This window comes from Aethalodelphis obliquidens, unplaced genomic scaffold, assembly GCF_003676395.1.
Source record: "Aethalodelphis obliquidens isolate GAN/ISIS:26980383/991018 unplaced genomic scaffold, ASM367639v1 scaffold72, whole genome shotgun sequence".
Taxonomy (NCBI): Eukaryota; Metazoa; Chordata; class Mammalia; order Artiodactyla; family Delphinidae; genus Aethalodelphis; species Aethalodelphis obliquidens.
In genome coordinates this window covers 10723616-10743573 of record NW_020838016.1, presented here as the reverse complement: position 1 = coordinate 10743573, position 19958 = coordinate 10723616, and the positions used below count along the sequence as shown (strand labels likewise).

At 37.9% G+C, this 19958-nt stretch overlaps 1 protein-coding gene across 3 annotated transcripts in view; it reads left to right on the top strand.

The window, feature by feature from the left end:
* SLC9A9 (solute carrier family 9 member A9) overlaps positions 1-19958 on the top strand; it is a 537427-nt gene that overhangs the window by 155120 nt on the left and 362349 nt on the right. The gene's annotated exons all lie outside the window — the stretch shown is intronic.

The window sequence follows — 19958 nt, the reverse complement described above, 5'->3', positions numbered from 1 at the left end:
TTCTCTCTATTTAACTTTCTTCTTTCAAAAATTCTCTATTGGGGCTTCCCTGGTGGTGCAGTGGTTGAGAGTCCGCCTGCCATGCAGGGGACACGGGTTCGTGCCCTGGTGCGGGAAGATCCCACATGCCGCGGAGCGGCTGGGCCCGTGAGCCATGGCCGCTGAGCCTGCGCGTCCGGAGCCTGGTGCTCCACAGCGGGGGAGGCCACAACAGTGAGAGGCCTGCGTACTGCCAAAAAAAAAAAAAAAAAAAAGCTCTATTGAATTAAATGGTAAAAAATAATTTTTAAAATTGTTTACTATGTAACGTTTTAAACATATTAAACATAGGGAGAATAATAAAAAGAATTGTCATATACCCTTAAAATTAGCAAATTATGATGATTATCAATTATGGCCAATGTTTTTATGTATACCCTTCTACACTCCTTCTCACTATGACTGAATTATGTTAAAGCAAATCCTAGACAGCATATCATTTTATTTGTAAATGTTTTGAAAAATGACCATTGTCATAATGAAACCTAAAAATATTAATAATCTTTTTTAATATTATCAGAGAGCTAGGCTCTGTTCAAATAGCCCCAATTGTCTTTTTGTCATTATCATTATTAGTTTGTGTAGTAGTTTGTACAAATTAGGACCCAAATAAGGGCTACACATTACAATTGGTGGATATGACTATTGAGTTTCTTTTCATCTATATGTTCCCCTTCCATCTTCTATTTTTCTTGTCACTTATTTGTTGGAAAAAAAGGCAAATTGTCTCATGGTTGAATTAAATATGGTTGCTTAAAATGTTCCTCTAGCTTCTGTATTTCTTGTAAACTGATGGTTAAATCTAGAGGTTCAATCAGATCAGCGTTCATCTTTTTTGGCAAGATTACTTGCTTGGGGCTTCCCTGGTGGCTCAGTGGTTGAGAGTCCACCTGCCGATGCAGGGGACGCGGGTTCGTGCCCCGGTCCGGGAAGATCCCACATGCCGCGGGGCGGCTGGGCCCGTGAGCCATGGCCGCTGAGCCTGCGCGTCTGGAGCCTGTGCTGCTCAACGGGAGAGGCCACAACAGTGAGAGGCCCGTGTACCGCAAAAAAAAAAAAAAAAAAAAAAAAGAGATTACATGCTTGCTATGAATCTCTATAGCATCACATCAGGAAGCACATACTGTTTAGTGACTCACCTGTCAGCCTGATCCATCACACTACTGAATTGCTACTCCGGCAAAGACCACCAGAACACACCTGTAGTTGAACAATATGTGTTTATTACATGTTGTAATGAAGAGAATGCTCACCAGAGGAACCATGGGACATCTCAGAGAGTGTTAGAAAGGACTTGTTATAGGACTTGGGCTTATGCTTGGTGATTTTAGGGAAGGCTTAAGGAATTGGGGCTTTGCTCTGGATTAGATGCTGTCAGAAAGCATGAGTGATTGAGCATTTTAGTAAGTCTTATCCGGCAGGAGGAAAGACTGAATAGAGACTAAGGCTACAATTTGTAAAGAAGCCGTGCCACTTATAATAGCCAAGATAGGGATGTTGTGGTTTGGACAGTGTTCATTTTTTGTGTTTAGATGTGATTACACAGTAGGCTTGTTTTTGTCTTGATCCATCATGGTCACAGAGTAAACCTGTCTGATGTTTTCTGTGAAATTGTTTACATTCAACAAGAGAACAACAAAGCCCAGCTGATAGTACCAGGCCAGCTCCCGGATACTAGGGGCTGCTCTTCTCTTTCTTAGAACGGCCCTCTGACCAGCAGTATTGGCACCATGTGGTAGTTTGTTTTAAATGCAGAATCTCAGGCTCAACTCCAGAACTACTGAATCAGGTTCTAGAATTGAATATCCTCAAGTGGTTTATATGCACAGTAAAGTTTGAGAAGCTCTTAATGTTAGACTTCCCCATTTTAGCTAATGGCTTTAGTACCTGTTGATGGTTATGCTTAGTCTAGAATTTGTTAGGGGTTACAAACTAGTGGTTTGCTAATTCTGTCCTGCATTTTGCATGTATTAGCTGGTACTCTCCTGAAAGAAGCAGTTTTCCAGATCAACTTTTTGAGTACCCTGTGATAATTATTTGAACAAAAAATCAGGATAAATTATTTATTCTTTTTGTTTACTTACTAATGTTCTAATTTTCAAAATAATGAGTTGTTTATCATCTCCCACATATGATCAGGGAGGTGGTTTGGGGCTTTTTTAAAGTATCATATCAACACATGGATTTAAACATAGTTGATATGTTTCAATCTACTATTGCAATTATACTTTTTGAACAAAATATTCCATCTTTGACAACTGGGAGCCTCTTCAAGTTTCTCCTATATCCTTTTGCCACAAACCCAATAGTCTCTCGTAGATTTCTTGTTTTGGAGCAGGACTAGATGTTCCAACCTTATTTTGTATGTTTCCTGTACCCTGACTTAGAACCAGACATTTCTCTAAAAAGACTTGGTTCTTTCTAAGCGGGAAATTTATTTAGAGAACAAAATGTGGACACTGGGTGTTTTCATTACTATTGTATTGGTCATTGTTTCTACATATTTTTATTTGTTTTGAAGGAGAAATAATATCACAAATTCATATTAATATTGTTACTTCCAATTTAGGATTATAGAAATTTAACTTAACTGCCTTGAATTTATTTTGCATTTAAATTTTTCTTCTGCCTACTTTTCTTCTTTCTATTACATTAATATAATTTCTTACTTCCTTTAAATGTATATTTTCAAATTTACAGTGCACATATTATTACTAAAAATATGATTATTGAAAACTGCTTAGATTACATTGTGGTTCTTTTTAACCTTTGTGTATATGCCACTAGGATGAACAGTTAAAAATTACTCTGTTTTAAGAGCTCTTGAAATAATCCTCTGTGTGGGTAAGCCACAAGTCAATTATACAATAATGTTCATTTGTTTCATTTTGCTTTTAATTGTTGTTTTAAACTTAGATTAAATATCTGCAGAATTCCAAAATGAAAACCATAGGACAAAAGAAGAGAAATCTAACTTCTAGACCTGTCCTCTCTATCCTAATTTTTCAACCATTTTGGTTGGTTTTTAGTTTACGCTTCTATTTTTATTTTTTTAACATCTTTATTAGAGTAAAATTGCTTTACAATGTTGTGTTAGTTTCTGCTGTATAACAAAGTTAATCAGCTATACGTATACATATATCCCCATACCCCTTCCCTCTTGCGTCTGACTCCCACCCTCCCTATCCCACCCCTCTAGGTGGTCACAAAGCACCAAGCTGACCGCCCTGTGCTATGCGGCTGCTTCCCACTAGCTATCTATTTTACATTTGGTAGTGTATATATGTCCATGCCACTCTCTCACCTCACCCCAGCTTATCCTTCCTCTCCCCATGTCCTCAAGTCCATTCTCTACGTCTGCATCTTTATTCCTGTTCTGCCCCTAGGTTCATCAGAACCATTTTTTTTTTTTTTAGATTCCATATATATGTGTTAGCATACGGTATTTGTTTTTCTCTTTCTGATTTACTTCACTCTGTATGACAGACTCTAGGTCCATCCACCTCACTACAAATAACTCAATTTCGCTTCTTTGTATGGCTGAGTAATATTCTATTGTATATATGTGCCACATCTTCTTTATCCATTCACCTGTCGATAGACACTTAGGTTGCTTCAACATCCTGGCTATTGTAAATAGTGCTGCCGTGAACATTGTGGTACATGTCTCTTTTTGAATTATGGTTTTCTCAGGGTATATGCCTAGCAGTGGGATTGCTGGGTCATATGGTAGTTCTATTTTTAATTTTTTTTTTTTTTTTTTTGCGGGGGTTCGCGGGCCTCTCACTGTTGTGGCCTCTCCCGTTGCGGAGCACAGGCTCCGGACGCGCAGGCTCAGCAGCCATGGCTCACGGGCCCAGCCGCTCCGCGGCATGTGGGATCTTCCTAGACCAGGGCACGAACCCGTGTCCCCTGCATCGGCAGGCGGACTCTCAACCACTGCGCCACCAGGGAAGCCCTATTTTTAATTTTTTAAGGAACCTCCATACTCTTCTCCATAGTGGCTGTATCACTTTACATTCCCACCAACAGAGCAAGAGGGTTCCCTTTTCTCCACACCCTCTCCAGTATTTATTGTTTGTAGATTTTTTGATGATGGCCATTCTGACTGGTGTGAGGTGATACCTCGTTGTAGTTTTGATTTTCATTTCTCTAATGATTGGTGATGTTGAGCATCTTTTCATGTGTTTATTGGAAACCTGTATATCTTCTTTGGAGAAAAATCTATTTAGGTCTTCTGCCCATTTTAGATTGGGTTGTTTGTTTTTTTGTTATTGAGCTGCATGAGCTGCTTGTATATTTTGGAGATTAATCCTTTGTCAGTTGCTTTGTTTGCAAATATTTTCTCCCATTCTGAGGGTTGTCTTTTTGTCTTGTTTATGGTTTCCTTTGCTGTGCAAAAGCTTTGAAGTTTCATTAGGTCCCATTGGTTTATTTTTGTTTTTATTTCCATTTCTCTAGGAGGTGGGTCAAAAAGGATCCTGCTGTGATTTATGTCGTAGAGTGTTCTGCCTATGTTTTCCTCTAAGAGTTTGATAGTGTCTGGCCTTACATTTGGTATGCTTCTATTTTTAACTCTAAGCAAACAAACATGAACACGCTCGACTATATACTACAGCACACATGGTTCATCACCTTGCTCTTCTTTAATTAACAGTATTTTGAAGAGTAATCCATAGCAACATATTAAGAGTTTTCTCATTTTCTTTTATAGCTGCAGAGTATTCCATAGTTTATTCAACCAGTTGCCTGTTAATGGACATTTGGGTTTTTTGTCTTTTGCAATTATGAATGATGTTACAGTTAATAACTTTAAAATTAATAGCTTTCCACATTTTGCTCCTGTTTCTTTGGGATAGATTTGTAGAAACGGGTTAAAAGGTATTTGTAATTTCCTAGATGCCAATTTCCTCCCCATAAAGTTTGTACCATTTTGCCTTCACACCAGCAATGTATGACAGTATCTGTTCTGTACAGCCTTGCCAATGCAGAATTCTGTGACAGTTTTGGGTTTTTGCCCATACAATAAGTGAGGATGTGTATCTCTCTGTGGCTTGACTTAATATTTCTCTTAATATGAGTAATATATGTTTAGGGAACATATGCATTTTTTTTCCTGAAAAGCAGATGTTTATAAGATGCCCTTTTCCAGTAGGGTTGTTGATCTTTTATTTTTCATGCTTCTGAAGTCCTTAATATACTAGGGATATTAACCCTTTGTCTGTAATATAAGTTACAAATATATTTTGCACATTTTTGTCTGTCTTATTTTGCTTATGGGATGGGGGAGGAAAAAGCAGTTTTTAATGTATGATGTTGACCTGCTCTCTGGAAGAGGATGAAATGAAAGTATGTCTCAGATTTAGAACCCGTGGTGTCGATTAGAAGATCAGAGTCCCAGAGTGGTGTACAGGGAGAGACCGTTCCATCTCCAGGCCTAGAGAAGACCTGGCCACTAAATCATTGCTGGAACATTTCATGCTACCATCCCCCAAACCCAGGGAAATGCAGAAGTCCCTTGGCTTCCACAGAAATGGGGCCTCAAGTAAATTATTTTCAATCCATCAGTGATTTCTAGTTAGTTCAGGTTGTTCTCTTCTGCCATATATGGATACTTTGCTTTTCATGGTCAGGTCCCATTTTAGGTCACCTGTGCACAAATCTGCATTTTGAAAAGCACTGCATCCATTGTTTCTTGGTCCCCATGCTAATGGCCAAGTTGTTGCATTTTATGGAGTGATTCAGCCAGCTCCAAGTGTGTGGTGTTCAAGCTTTGCTCCTTCTGTGACTAGTGATATTCCTGAGGTTATGTTTACATGACACAGGAAAACTGACTGAAATAGAAAAAAAATAATCTAGCTCAGTAAGATGGTTATTTATCTACATTGTATCAAACAACTGAGCTGACTGAATTTTTTGAAATGCAGAATTGACTCACAGCCATAACGAGAATCCTGGGAACCAAGTCCACTTTCCAAGTCTGGCACAGACCAGCTGTATAACTTTGGGCACCACTTAGCCTCTCTAGATTTTATGGGTTACTGAAAGTGGAAGATATGTGATCTCATCTTTTCCAAGCCCTTCATTTTACAGATGAAGAAACTGACTTGTCATCTGTAAAATGAAAAGTTTCGACTAGAGCCCTTTCCAGCTCTAACATTTGGTGCTTATTTCTGTGAGACTGTTTTTTGTTTTTTTGTTTTTAATTTTATTTTAAAACACGTTTTTGTTTCAAAGTAGTTAAAAGTGAACCCAAAGCCCTCCACCCAGACATTTGGGGGTTCTTACACCAACTCAGCAAATGTTAGAGAAGGTCTCACATAGCAGAGACCCACACGTGAACAGGAATACTTAAGCACCCTTTTCTTCTGGGAGCTAATTGTTATATTAAAACACACTGAACCTACTCTCTGCTAAATTGGTGCAATTTAAGATCTTCAACAACCTTTAAACACCTAGTTAATCTTACCCTACAATTATTCATTTATTGCCTAAATTATTGTGACTCACTAATTTATGAAAGAGAACCTATGCTCTCCAGGTCTGATTTTTCATGGCCTTCTTTAAATTAATTCTCTCCCATTTAGCCTTAGCTAAATCTCAGCGAGGTATTATTAACTATTCATATTTTTCTTTTACAGTTGCATATTTAGACTTAAATCTAATTCTTCCTGCATGTTTCAGACTCTCTTCAGCCAGTTTTCAGTTTACCTCCAGTTAGGGTGATTTAGATATTATTTGATTGATTTAGTTTCCTCCTTTCCTCACTGATGAAGATCTGGCTGCTGATGTAAACGTCATCGGCATCCCTTAACAGAAAGAGTGGATAACTAAAGGCAGAGCCCCCAAAGAGACCATGTATGATAAACTGCAGGGTATGGGAAGAGAGAAGTACTTGCAGGGCTTGATCGATAAACACACATCTTCAGGTGTGTTTAGACAAGGAAAAATAGGAGGATGGGGGAGGGGAGAGAAACAATCAACAAAATGGTAATAGAGTAAGAGACCCAACGACTGGAAATAGATGCTATAGTTAATATCCCTCTTTTTACAAATGGCCAAAGCCCATTAGGAGTCTCTCTGACTTCATACTATCCTCCTGTCTCTTTCATCACTGACTTGGGTCCCAGTTTGGTATATTTAGATTATCCAAGAAAACGATTTTTATTATTAAGACTGAAATATCCCTTTATATGGAGTGAGTGACATAGAGAGGTCCTTAAGGTATGTAAAGATACTTGGGAATCCCACTATACCCATGTGCTATTCCTTAAACACACCAGTCTTTTTTTTTTATTATTATTCAAGTATAGTCAATTTACAATATTAGTTTCAGGTGTACACCATCGTGATTCAATATTTTAATATACTCCATTTAAAGTTATTACAAAATATAGTTATAGTTCCCTGTGCTGTACAATATATCCTTGTTTCTTATTTATTTTATACATATTAGTTTGTATCTCTTAATACCATACCCCTATCTTGCCCCTCCCCCTTTTCTCCCCACTGGTAATCACTAGCTCGTTCTCTATATCTGAGTCTGTTTCTGTTTTTTTATATACGTTCATCTGTTTTAATTTTTAGAGTCCACATATAAGTGATAACATAGTGTATTTGTCTTTCTCTGTCTGACATTTCACTAAGCATGATACCCTCTAGGTCCATCCACATTGTTGCAAATGGCAGAATTTTATTCTTTTTTTATGGCCAAGCAATATTCCATTGTGTATATATACCACATCTTTATCCATTTGTATGTTGATGGACACTTAGATTGCTTCCATATCTTGGCTATTGTAAATAATGCTGCTATGAACATCGGAGTACATGTATCTTTCGGAATTAGCGTTTTCATTTTCTTTGGATATGTACCCAGCAGTGGGATTGCTGGATCATGTGATGGTTCTATTTTTAGTTTTGGGGGGATCCTCCGTACTGTTTTCCATAGTGGCTGCAACAATTTACAATCCCACCGGCAGTGTACTAGAGTTCGCTTTTCACCACATTCTTGCCAACATTTGTTATTTGTAGAATTTTTGATGATAGTCATTTTGACAGGTGTGAGGTGATATCTTATTGTGGTTTTGACTTGCACTTCTCTGGTGATTAGCAACATTGAGCATTTTTTCATGTGCCTATCGGCCACCTGTACATCTTCTTTGAAAAAATGTCTATTCAGGTCTTCTGCCCATTTTTTAATTGGTTGATTGTTTTTAGATGCTCAGTTGTATGAATTGTTTATACATTTTGGATATTAACCCCTTATTGGCCATATCATTTGCAAATATTTTCTCCCATTCAGTAGGTTGTCTGTTCATTTTGTCAATGTTTACCTTTGCTGTGCAAAAGCTTTTAAGTTTAATTAGGTCCCATTTTTTTATTTTTGCTTTTATTTCTTTTGCCTTAGAAGACAGATACAAAAAAATATTGCTAAGAATTATGTCAAAGAGTGTTCTGCCTATATTCTTTTCTAGAAGTTTCCTGCTTTCCAGTCTTATATGTAGTCTTTAATTCATTTTGAGTTTATTTTTGTATATGGTGTGAGGAAATGTTTAATCTCATTGCTTTACATGCAGCTGTTCGGTTTTCCCAGAACCACTTACTGAAGAGACTGTCTTTTCTCCACTGTATACTCTTGCCTCCTTTGTCGTAGATTGATTGACCATAAGTGTATGGGTTTATTTCTGGACTCTCTATTCTGTTCCATTGATCTATGTTTCTGTTTTTGTGCCAGTACCATGCTGTTTTGATTACTGTCGCTTTGTATAGTCTGAAAGCTGGAGTGTGATACCTCCAGCTTTGCTCTTTTTTCTCAAGATTGCTTTGGCAATTCTGGGTCTTTGTGGTTCCATATAAACTTTAGGATTATTTGTTCTAGTTCTGTGAAAAATGTCATGGGTATTTTAATAGGGATTGCATTACATCTGTAGATTGCTTTAAGTAGTATGGATATTTTAACAATATTAATTCTTTTAATCCTCTAAGAACATGAGATATCTTTCCATTTACTTGTGTCATTTTCAGATTCCTTCATCAGTGTTTTAAAGTTTTCAGAGTATGGGTTTTTCACCTCCTTGGTTTAATTTATTCCTAGGTATTTTATTCTTTTTGATGTGATTTTAAACAGGAGTGTTTTCTTGCTTTCTCTTTCTGATAGTTCATTATTAGTGTATGGAAAAGCAACAGATTTCTGTATATTAATCTTGTATCCTACAACTTTACTGAATTCATGTATTAGTTCTAATAATACATGAAGACTGTTTGGAGACTTTAGGATTTTCTGTATAGAGTATCATGTCATCTGCAAATAGTGACAGTTTTATTTCTTCCCTTCCAATTTGGATGCCTTTCATTTATTTTTCTTGTCTGGTTGCTGTGGCTAGGACTTCCAATACTGTGTTAAATAGAAGTGGTGAGGGTAGGCATCCTAGTCTTATTCCTGCTTTTAAAGGAAAGGCTTTAAGATTTTCACCACTGAGTATGATGTTAGCTGGAACACACCAGTCTTGCTGCTGCCTCCAGGCATTTGCATTTGTTGTTTCTCCATCCTCACCTTCTTCAGGTCTTTTCTCAAATGTCACCTCAATCAGACCTTCCCTAACCATCCTATCAAAAATCACACCCTTCTTCCCCTCAACGCAGTTCACCCCAAATCACTGTGCTTCCCATCCTTTTCCCTTGACTTACATTCTTGTACAGCACTAATCACTATTGATCTACTATTTATTTTATTTCCTTATTGTTCCTTAGTTCTTTGTCCCTCTGAAAGAGGAGCTTTTTTTTTCTATTTTTTCTGGGTTTTTTTCCTATCTTTTCACTCTTATATTTCTCGTATCTAAAACAGTAGGTTTTCAATAAATGCTTGTTAAATTAATGAATTAATAAATTTGTGGAAGAAACTGCTAGAGCAAAGTGTGGAGCTTGACAGGGTATCTATTCTCAAATGTGAAATGTGAAGCAGCTGAATATCCCAGCTCACCCTTGGAGATAAGGAGTCTCGGCCCCAGGAGGGACAGTGACTCAAGATGAAGGTGGAACTCCTTGCACATAGCTGAACTTCCAGCACAAGCTGAGTGCAAATATTAGTTTCTGTCCTCCAAAAAAAAAAGATATATTCAGCTAAAACAAAAATAAATGTGTCTTTCTTTTTGTTCAACCATGCAGCCAATATTTCTTTCCCCTTTTCATCGGTGGTCAGTAGCTTAACACTTTCCAGAGAGCACCAAGCCATAGATTGTAGACTTGCAGAAGCAGTTATAACAGTGTGGGGTTTTTTTTCAGGTTGAAAGATGTCCAAAATAGGAGGTTCCTTTAGGAAAAGGAAGAACTCAGCACAATACATTAAATATTAATCACCCAGAAGATGACAGAAACTCATCCTGGTATTTACAGGACTGACATTTCTTCCAAGGTCTCAAGGAAGCCATTCATTCAGGAAAACGCACAGTGGGCTGTGCATTTTCTCACTTCATCAATTTCCCTGTTTCCTATTTGGATTAAAATGTCTTCATGTTATGTGATGCAGCTACTTTGAGGCTCAAATACAGCTGTGCTATTTTGAACTCCAGAAGTATTAGTCCAGTATTTAAAACTAGAAAATAATTCTTACTTTGTAGACTTGTCCTGTTTTGTCTCAAGAAAATTAATCCAGGTTGTCCTGTCTTAGGCAACCTCAAATAGGGCTTACTTGAGCATTGCTCTGTCCATTGTGATGGCTATGAGCCACACGTAGCTATTGAAGTGTAGCTAGTCAAAATTGATGGGCTGTATGTATCAAATACACCCTAGATTTCAAAGACATAATGTGAAAAAAAGTAAAATATCTCACTGATAATTTTTATACTGACTACATTTTGAAATAATAATATTAATTGATTATTGAGTTAAATAATATATACACTACCAAACGTAAAATAGATAGCTAGTGGGAAGCAGCCGCATAGCACAGGGAGATCAGCTCCGTGCTTTGTGACCACCTAGAGGGGTGGGATAGGAAGGGTGGGAGGGAGGGAGATGCAAGAGGGAAGAGGTATGCAGACATATGTATATGTATAACTGATTCACTTCGTTATAAAGCAGAAACTAACACACCATTGTAAAGCAATTATACTCCAATAAAGATGTTAAAGAAATAAAATAAAATAAAAATAAATAAGAGGGCTTCCCTGGTGGCGCAGTGGTTGAGAGTCCGCCTGCCGATGCAGGGGGCACGGGTTCGTGCCCCGGTCCGGGAAGATCCCACATGCCGCGGAGCGGCTGGGCCCGTGAGCTATGGCCACTGAGCCTGCGCATCCGGAGCCTGTGCTCCACAACGGGAGAGGCCACAACAGTGAGAGGCCCGCGTAGCTAAAAAAAACAAAAAACAAAAAAACAAAAAATCTGTACATTTATATTTGCAGATTATAGATAAGGAAATTCTTCTTAACAAGGAATGGAAACCTGGAATCTACAAATAAAGAATAGACATACTTGACTATATAAAATTGTTTTAAAACAATTTTTAAATTGTTAGGGAAAAAACATTTAAATATAGAGAACAGAGTATTATTTTCTCTAATATACAAAGACACTTAAAAAGGACAATCTGGCAATAAATAACAGAAAAATGGACAAAGACAATAAAGAGACAATTCATAGAAGTGCAAATCCTCTTGGGCCTCAAATGTGAAAAGTTATTCAAACTCATCAGAAACCATAGAAATGTAAAATAAAGTAACAGCATATCATTTTACCCCTAGCAGTTTGGCAACAACTGTTAACACCAAGTAAGAGTCATTGCTGTCAGGGAGGCAGGGAAAAGTGGACTCTTACACATTTCTAGTGGAAATTTAAATCATCAACAGACTTTTGGAAATCAATTTTGCAACAGCTATTAGAATTTAAAATACATAGCCCCTTCTCCCAGCCATCTGACTCCTGGGAAGTTATCCCACACAAGTAGAAAGACTGGTTCTTAAGGATATATGGGCAGGGATGTTTATTGCAACATCTTTTTAAGTGGAGGGGAAAAGAAAAAAGAAGCAAAGTGAATCCTATCCATAAGGGAATTGTTGGATAGGTTGCAGGACATCTACACGATGTCATGTAGCCATTAAAAAAGAAAATTAGTGCTCTTCCAGCTGACTTGAAGGCTTTCCAGGAGGCACTGTTGACTATGTAAAGCAAAATGCAGAACAGTATATATATGATTCAAATTTTTAAAAAACAACAATCATTCCCATGTATTTATGTATATTTATGTATATAAATGTATTTATATACATAATGTACATACATAAATACATGGGAATGCCTGTATTTGTATTTACATATACATATATATGTATAAAGCAGGACTCATGGGGTATAACTGTAGAAACTGCTTTTTTTCTCCCATTGATCTTTTAAAAGACTACTCCTTTCCCACGTGGATGAAAACTTTTGGTCTTTAAGTTGCAATCAGAGTCTCAATTCAGCAATGAATATGTCCAATATCATGTAATATTGCATGTTTTCAATTTAATTTAAGACTTTGCCCCATATCTCCCAGCCCGTTGAAGGCAGGTTGGTTGGGGTCTTCTTTCTCACATGCCTCATCTACCCCTTGCTAGATGCAGTTCCTGACTCCTACAAGATGGAGGCAGAGATGAAGTAAGGAAATTTTTTATTTGATTAACAGTAAGCCACCATTAGAGCAGCTGGACAGCCACATCCCATTAGATTTCTCAGGCGAGAGTCAACCAATATTCCACTGTGTTCCCCAACTCCAGGGGTCACATCTTAAGCTGTCTGACGGTCTAGGCAAAGACCCTTTTCATAGGCTTGAGATGAGGGAGTGTGAGATTCACAATTCACAAGTAGCGGAACACCATTCACAAATCTTAACTTGCTAGGCTAGAGTCTAGAGACCCTTTCACATTCTTAAGGTAGGTGAGAGGTTTAAAGGAATCATGTAACTGGGTTTTGGATAAGTACTTTAAAATTGTGCATCTCACTATGGAAAATGTTATTTTTTTCTTTTCTCCTCAGTTTAAACTTCTGATTTAATCTGTTACAAATGTGTGTGTATGTGATTAATATAAAGAGAATTTTCGTATGAAGAGACATTGGTGGGACATGTACTTATTGTAAAGTTAGGTTACTTTGGAAGGAAAAGAAGAGATGGGGAAAAGGGAGACATGTCAAAAAGGAAAAGAAAAAAAAAGACTATTAAAACAAAGCAAACAAAAAGTATATAAATATAATGTGACATTTACATATTTATGCATTTATATGGAAGCACATCTATGTATGCAAAAAGAAAACTTCAAAATTTCATAGAAATGGGAAAATTGATGCATTTTTTAATGTCATGTTATTAAACCACTATAAAGTGTAATTAGAACATCTTAAAAGAAAATCTTCAAACTCGATATGATATTATGCATACTATGGAGTAAAAAAAAAAATTCAGCGACTTTGCATATTACATGTAAGTCACACATCTTGACTTGATCTGGCAGCTGAAGTGTGCTAAGGATCCCAAGTGCTTGATGAAGCCCTGGACCCTGGGTGTTGGCTTTCATAAGGAGACTACTGGCTCATGTTAATTGAATTTACAATATTCACTCTGGCATTATCCTGTCTGGAGCCCAAATTAAATGCATGGATAATTCATCTATTGAAATTAGAAGCCAAGAGGAATATAGATACAAAGCCTAAGTCTCTGCTTTGCTAATACTGAGCCCAACCATCTTCTTGACAAGTGTTGTAGCACCATGTTATTTTTGTAACTGGGCATTGGGAGATCTAAGGTCTAGTTCAGTTCCTGCTACTAACTCACAGGGCAAATTCGGGTGGCCACTTAACCTTTCTAGGCTTAGTTTCCTCATATATTCCTAGAGGAATTAGATGATTGCTGAGGTCACTCACTTCCTGTTCTCCATTAGTGATTCTCCAACTTGAGCGTGTGTAAATCTCATTTGGAGAGTTTGTTAAAGTGCAGATTACTGGGCTCTGCTTCCAGAGATTCTGATTCAGTAAGTCCAGGTGGAGTCCAGTACTTCAATTCTGACAAATGTCCAACTGACGCTAACGATGCTAGTCCAGAAAGAAGCCTGATGAATCTAAGAACTGATGAGTGAAATATTTGCAATCCTGAGTAAACATGGTGAATCATAGAGAGTGAAGTAGGCTCAGTGCTGATGTTTTTAGGTTGAGGTAAATATCGGTTTACGCACTTATAGGATATGTATGTAATTTCAAGGGTGGCAAAAATGAACTTTTTAGGATAATTGTAGTAAAGATAAATTCTCACCACCATATGTGTTCCCTCCTCAGGGAATGTGAACTATAAATGTCCTAGTTCCCAGGAGATTGCAGAAGTATAGAAAACCTCGGAGACTTCCACCTCTGGGAGGTGGTGACCTCCCTCCTGAGACACACCTGACTGTCTCCTGGCAGGGCAGCATCCATTGCCCAGCTTTCCCAGCATGTGCTACCTAAAATCACAGCTAGGTGTCACTCTAATTCTGGGGCTAGCTGGTCTCAAGTGGAAAGCTAGAGTGAGCCAGGGCACTGGGGAATACATTACCAACGCCTATGTTTGTGGGTTAAAGCATTTAAGAGATCACCTAGGAAATTCTCCACATAAAAGGATCACAGTTAGGGATGGATCATAAACTTTCAATCCCAAGAGGAATTGCCACTAAAAATAAAATAGGTGTGTGATGGTGTAGGAGAGTTACCTAAAAATGAGGTCAGGACGGGGCCTTCCAGTGGCCAAATTATCCTGGATATTGAAAGTATATGTTCATTAAGGCAAGATTAGTGTCATGGGTGAATGGATAGCCACATTTTAGTGATTTAACTTCTCTGAACTTCATTTTCCATGTCCTTAAAATAGATACTGTAAAAACAAAACATCAAGTACCTTCAATTTCTTCACAGAATTCTTGTGAGATCAAAAGAAATGTTGTTATTTGTAAATTGCTAGGTATTATTTTTAAACAAATTTTTACTCACAATGAGTTGTTCTAAATCACTTTATTGACTTTTTAGATGACACTGCCAAAACATTTGTTTATAATTGAACGTGAAATTGCCAAGTATCCACTCTTTTCTTCAGTAACCATGAGGAAACAGTTGTTGTCTCATGATATTTCATTACTTCCCCATCCGCTTTCAAGGTAAATCCCAAATGTAAAAGGATTAAAGAGAAACAACAATTAAATTGTATATATCTTTGTGTGGATTATCTACTTTTTGTAGCATCCAGCGTACATTATTTATTTATTTATTTTTATTGAAGTAGAGTTGATTTACCGTGTTGTGGTAATTACTGCTGTATAGCAAAGGGATTCAGTTATACATATATATACATTCTTTTTTGATACTGCTTTCCATTATGGTTTATCACAGGATATTGAGTATAGTTCTCTGTGCTATACAGTAGGACCTTGTTTTTCATCCATTCTATAAGTAAAAGCTTACATCTGCTAACCCCAGCCTCCCACTCCATCCCTCCCCCAAACCTCTCCTCCTTGGCAAACACCAGTCTGTTCTCTCTGTTTGTGATTCTGTTTCTGTTTCATAGATAGGTTCATTTGTGTCATATTTTAGACTCCACATATAAGTGATATCATATGGTATTTGTCTTTCTCTTTCTGACATACTTCACTTAGTATAATAATCTCTAGTTGCATCCATGTTGCTGCAAATGGCATTATTTTGTTCTTTTTTATGGCTGAGTAGTATTCCATTGTATATATGTACCACATCTCCTTTATCCATTCATCTGTTGAAGGATATTTAGGTTGTTTCCATGTCTTGGCTACTGTGAATAGTGCTGCTATGAACATAGGGGTGCAAGTATCTTTTTGAATTATGGTTTTGTCTGGATATATACCCAGGATTGGGATTGCTGGATCATATGGTAATTCTATTTTTAGTTTTCTGAGGAACCTCTTGTTTTCCACAGTGGCTGCACCAACTTACGTTCCCACCAACAGTGTAGGAGGGTTCCCTTTTCTTCACACCCTCTCCAGCATTTATAGTTTGTAGACTTTTTGGTGATGGTGATTCTGACTGGTATGAAGTGGTACCTCATTGTAGTTTGGATTTGCATTTCTCTAATAATTAGTGATGCTGAGCATCCTTTCATGTGCTTATTGGTCATCCGTATTTCTTCTTAGGAGAAATGTCTGTTTAGGTTTTCTGCCCATTTTGGGATTGGATTTTTTGTTTTTTTGTTGTTGAGTTGTATGAGCTGTTTGTATATTTTGGAAATTAAGCCCTTGTCGGTCCCATCACTTGCAAATATTTTCTCCCATTCTGTAGATTGTCTTTTCATTTTGTGGATGGTTTCCCAGTGTACGTTATTTAAATATTTAAAATTCAGAGTAGTTTCCCTGTGCTTCCAGATGCTGCTCCTGGAGTCATATCAGGCATTGCAAAATGTAGTAGAAAGGCTTGAATACCAGCCTCTGTTCTGGATTATATAGATCATGGAATAATTAAGAATGAGTGCTCTAGCCTTTTATCCCCTCCTCACCCCATTCTAATACTACCACAAATTATAAAGCCAAATTCAGATCTGTGTTTGGGTTGGTACTTCACTGCTCTTTCAAACGAGTTCCACTTCTCTAATTAAAGGCTCCTTTTCTTCATAATTTGACTGCCAGTCCACACCTTGAGTCACTGACTGTAGCTTATCCCACGTAATGTGTGTCTACAATCACCACTGACCGAAGCCACCCTCTGAGTACATGGGCACAAAATATGACTTCTCATCCTACAGGGTGCCCAAGGGTAGGGTTTTACCTGTAACAAATTCTCCAGCTTGGCAAAATGATTATTATTGTCTCCTCAGCATAATCAGATGGAAGCACTGGACAAATGAACAGCATTGAGTTTTCATCTTTTCTATTATTAACACTTTGAGGAAATAAGAGTCTTCAAAAATGAAAGGTGGTTTTATATACCATACTTGCAAGTCACTATTTTCATTTAACATTTAAGTTGTAAGGGGAAAAATGCCACCTTTATCCTTTAAAGTTTGCTGCAGTGTAACTATTCCAGAGGCACATGAACTATCTTACCTTTGATCGTGTTGATAATCCGAAGAAGACCCTTTCTATTTGGGGTTACTATGGTTACGGCTGCAGGGTGATGTGTGAGCTACACTGCTGTTTTGATAAAAATAGGTATTAACTACCAATCATAGTGCTTCTCATTTCACAGTAGTTCTTGCAGAAGAACAGCATATTTTTTTGACAAAGGAGGAAAAGAAAGAAAAAAAGCCTTTCCAAAGCACGAAGGAACATCTGCATAAATAATGGTGATTGGTCATGTGTATAAAAATATTTTTAATTAAATTCTTTTTAATTAAACAAGGCATTTTGCTGAATCCTTCTCTGTTATTTGCACCAAGATTAGCCTTGAGGAAGACGGCTGATTAATAGACCCAAGAATCTATAATTAAAAGCAGAACTGTTATTTTTGGAGAAAAGCCTCTCCGGTAAGGGTGACTTAATCGGGCTGTCTCTCATATTTTTTCATTTGTCATTGAACTCTCTGGTTAGAATTTTGATTTTTTTTAATTAATTTATTAATTAATTTTTGGCTGCTTTGGGTCTTCATTGCTGTGCGTGGGCTTTAGTTGCAGCGAGCAGGGGCTACTCTTCGTTGCGGTGCGTGGGCTTCTCATTGCAGTGGCTTCTCTTGTGCAGCATGGGCTCTAGGTGCAAGGCTTCAGTAGTTGTGCCACGCAGGCTCAGTAGCTGTGGGCGCAGGCCCAGTAGTTGTGGCTCGCAGGCTCTAGAGCACAGGCTCAATAGTTGTGGCACACAGGCTTAGTTGCTCCGCAGCATGTGGGATCCTCCTGGACCAGGGCTCGAACCCGTGTCCCCTGAATTTGCAGGGGGATTCTTAACCACTGCACCACCAGGGAAGCCCTGATTTTTTTTTTTTTTTTAATATTGGAGGAATGATTATTAACATTGTCGGGCTTCCCTGGTGGCGCAGTGGTTGAGAGTCCGCCTGCCGATGCAGGGGACACGGGTTCGTGCCCTGGTCTGGGAAGATCCAACATGCCGCGGAGCGGCTGGGCCCGTGAGCCATGGCCAACGAGCCTGCGCGTCCAGAGCCTGTGCTCCGCAACGGGAGAGGCCACAACAGTGAGAGGCCCGCGTACCGCAAAAAAAGCTATAATACAAACAAAAGAAATGAATGAAGACCACAATTAAATATTGAAAAACAATAGTGAAGAGCGTGTGTGATCAAAGGGACCTAGAAAAACAGAACTAAACAATGAAAAGTCTTCTGATTATGACAATGTTTGCTCAGCGGCCATGGCTCACAGGCCCAGCCGCTCCTCAGCATGTGGGATCTTCCCGAACTGGGGCACGAACCCGTGTCCCCTGCGTCAGCAGGTGGACTCTCAACCACTGCGCTACCAGGGAAGCCCTATAGCTTCTTTTTTTACAGTCATATATATTGTTCTTTTTCTTCTTTGGTCCTCTCTGCCTCTGCATTTCAGAGTTTCAGAATACACCAAGTTTGTGGTTTCTCAGCACTGGTGTTAGCAGCATTCTACACAGAAATTCAAGAGAAAACTGAATAACTTTCTATCTGCAGACAAAAAAAATAAGATGTAATTTACAAAGCAGTCTCTTCAGCACCAGGACTGGCTTTGAGAACAAAGACAACATTCATTTAATATCTCTTAAGCAGCATAGGAAGAGATTGAGATGGTTTTATTCCCATATTCAAAAAAAAAAAAAAAAAGCTCACATACAGTATAAGGTTATGTCCCTAAATCATTTGCCTAGTTATCTGTAGAGAAACTTGGGTGACTCTACTTCTATTGTGTAATATTTGGTAGAGAAGTACTGTATTAGTATTGCTGTGGAAGAAGGCAAGCAGTGAGGGATCATTCGGGGTCTTTTCATATGTTTTCATTGAATTCTAGGTAGAAAAAAATTAAACCTCCGAGGAAGTCAGAGGATATTAGACCAGCGTACTTCCCGTAGAAGGTAGCAGGCTTCTAGAGACTGCAGACAGACCAGCCATTTTTACGAGGCAATCTGTGCTTCAAACCTGTACACAGTGTCATTTAATAGTATTCGGTTGCATTTTTGTGTGTCTGTCCAATTCCATGTTAAACACACCGGGATAGCATCAGTTTAAAAGTCTCTACATAAACCCAGGTCTATAAAACACCATCATATAAACCCAGATTCTATTCTTGAGCTAACTTACCCAGAAATAAAAAGAACAGGTTGAATTTATATTATGTATCTCTTTCAGTGAACTGAAATAGCTTCCACTCGCAGTATTTCAATTACTTTCATGTAGTTTTCTTGGGTAGAGAGGATCCATTTCTTAGATGAAATAATTGAGGCACAGAAAAATGTTGGGTTTTTCTTAAGATTTTATAGTAAGTCCATGAAAGATTGACACAAAAGCCAGGACTTCTATTTTCTTAGATGATTAGACTATGTTTTCTGTAAGACACTAACATCTGTATGATCAAAGTGTATTATTGACTTCAGCTAACGTGCAGCCAGCTCTAAAATCAGTAATGTCCTTATTCTAACCATCAAAGAGTCTGTTAAGTCAAAATTTAGAACCCAAAGCCACCAATTGGTAGCAAACGAAAACCTCCATCTGAATTTTTCTACCTGGATAGTATACCATTTAGTGATAACAACAATTAACTAAGTGTGTACACATATATCATATAATTTGATCATCACCACAGCCAGTCAATTATCTCCATTTTAAGAAACTTAAGATTATAAATACTTAAGTGGTTTATTTAAGTCTGCAAGGGTCATAAGTGGCAGAGATGGGAGACAAAGTGTATCCAACATTCTTTGTCCTACACCACTGTTATTTCTCAAAATATTATAGAACAGTGATGTGCCCATTAGGCTTAGCACAAAATGAAACCTAAT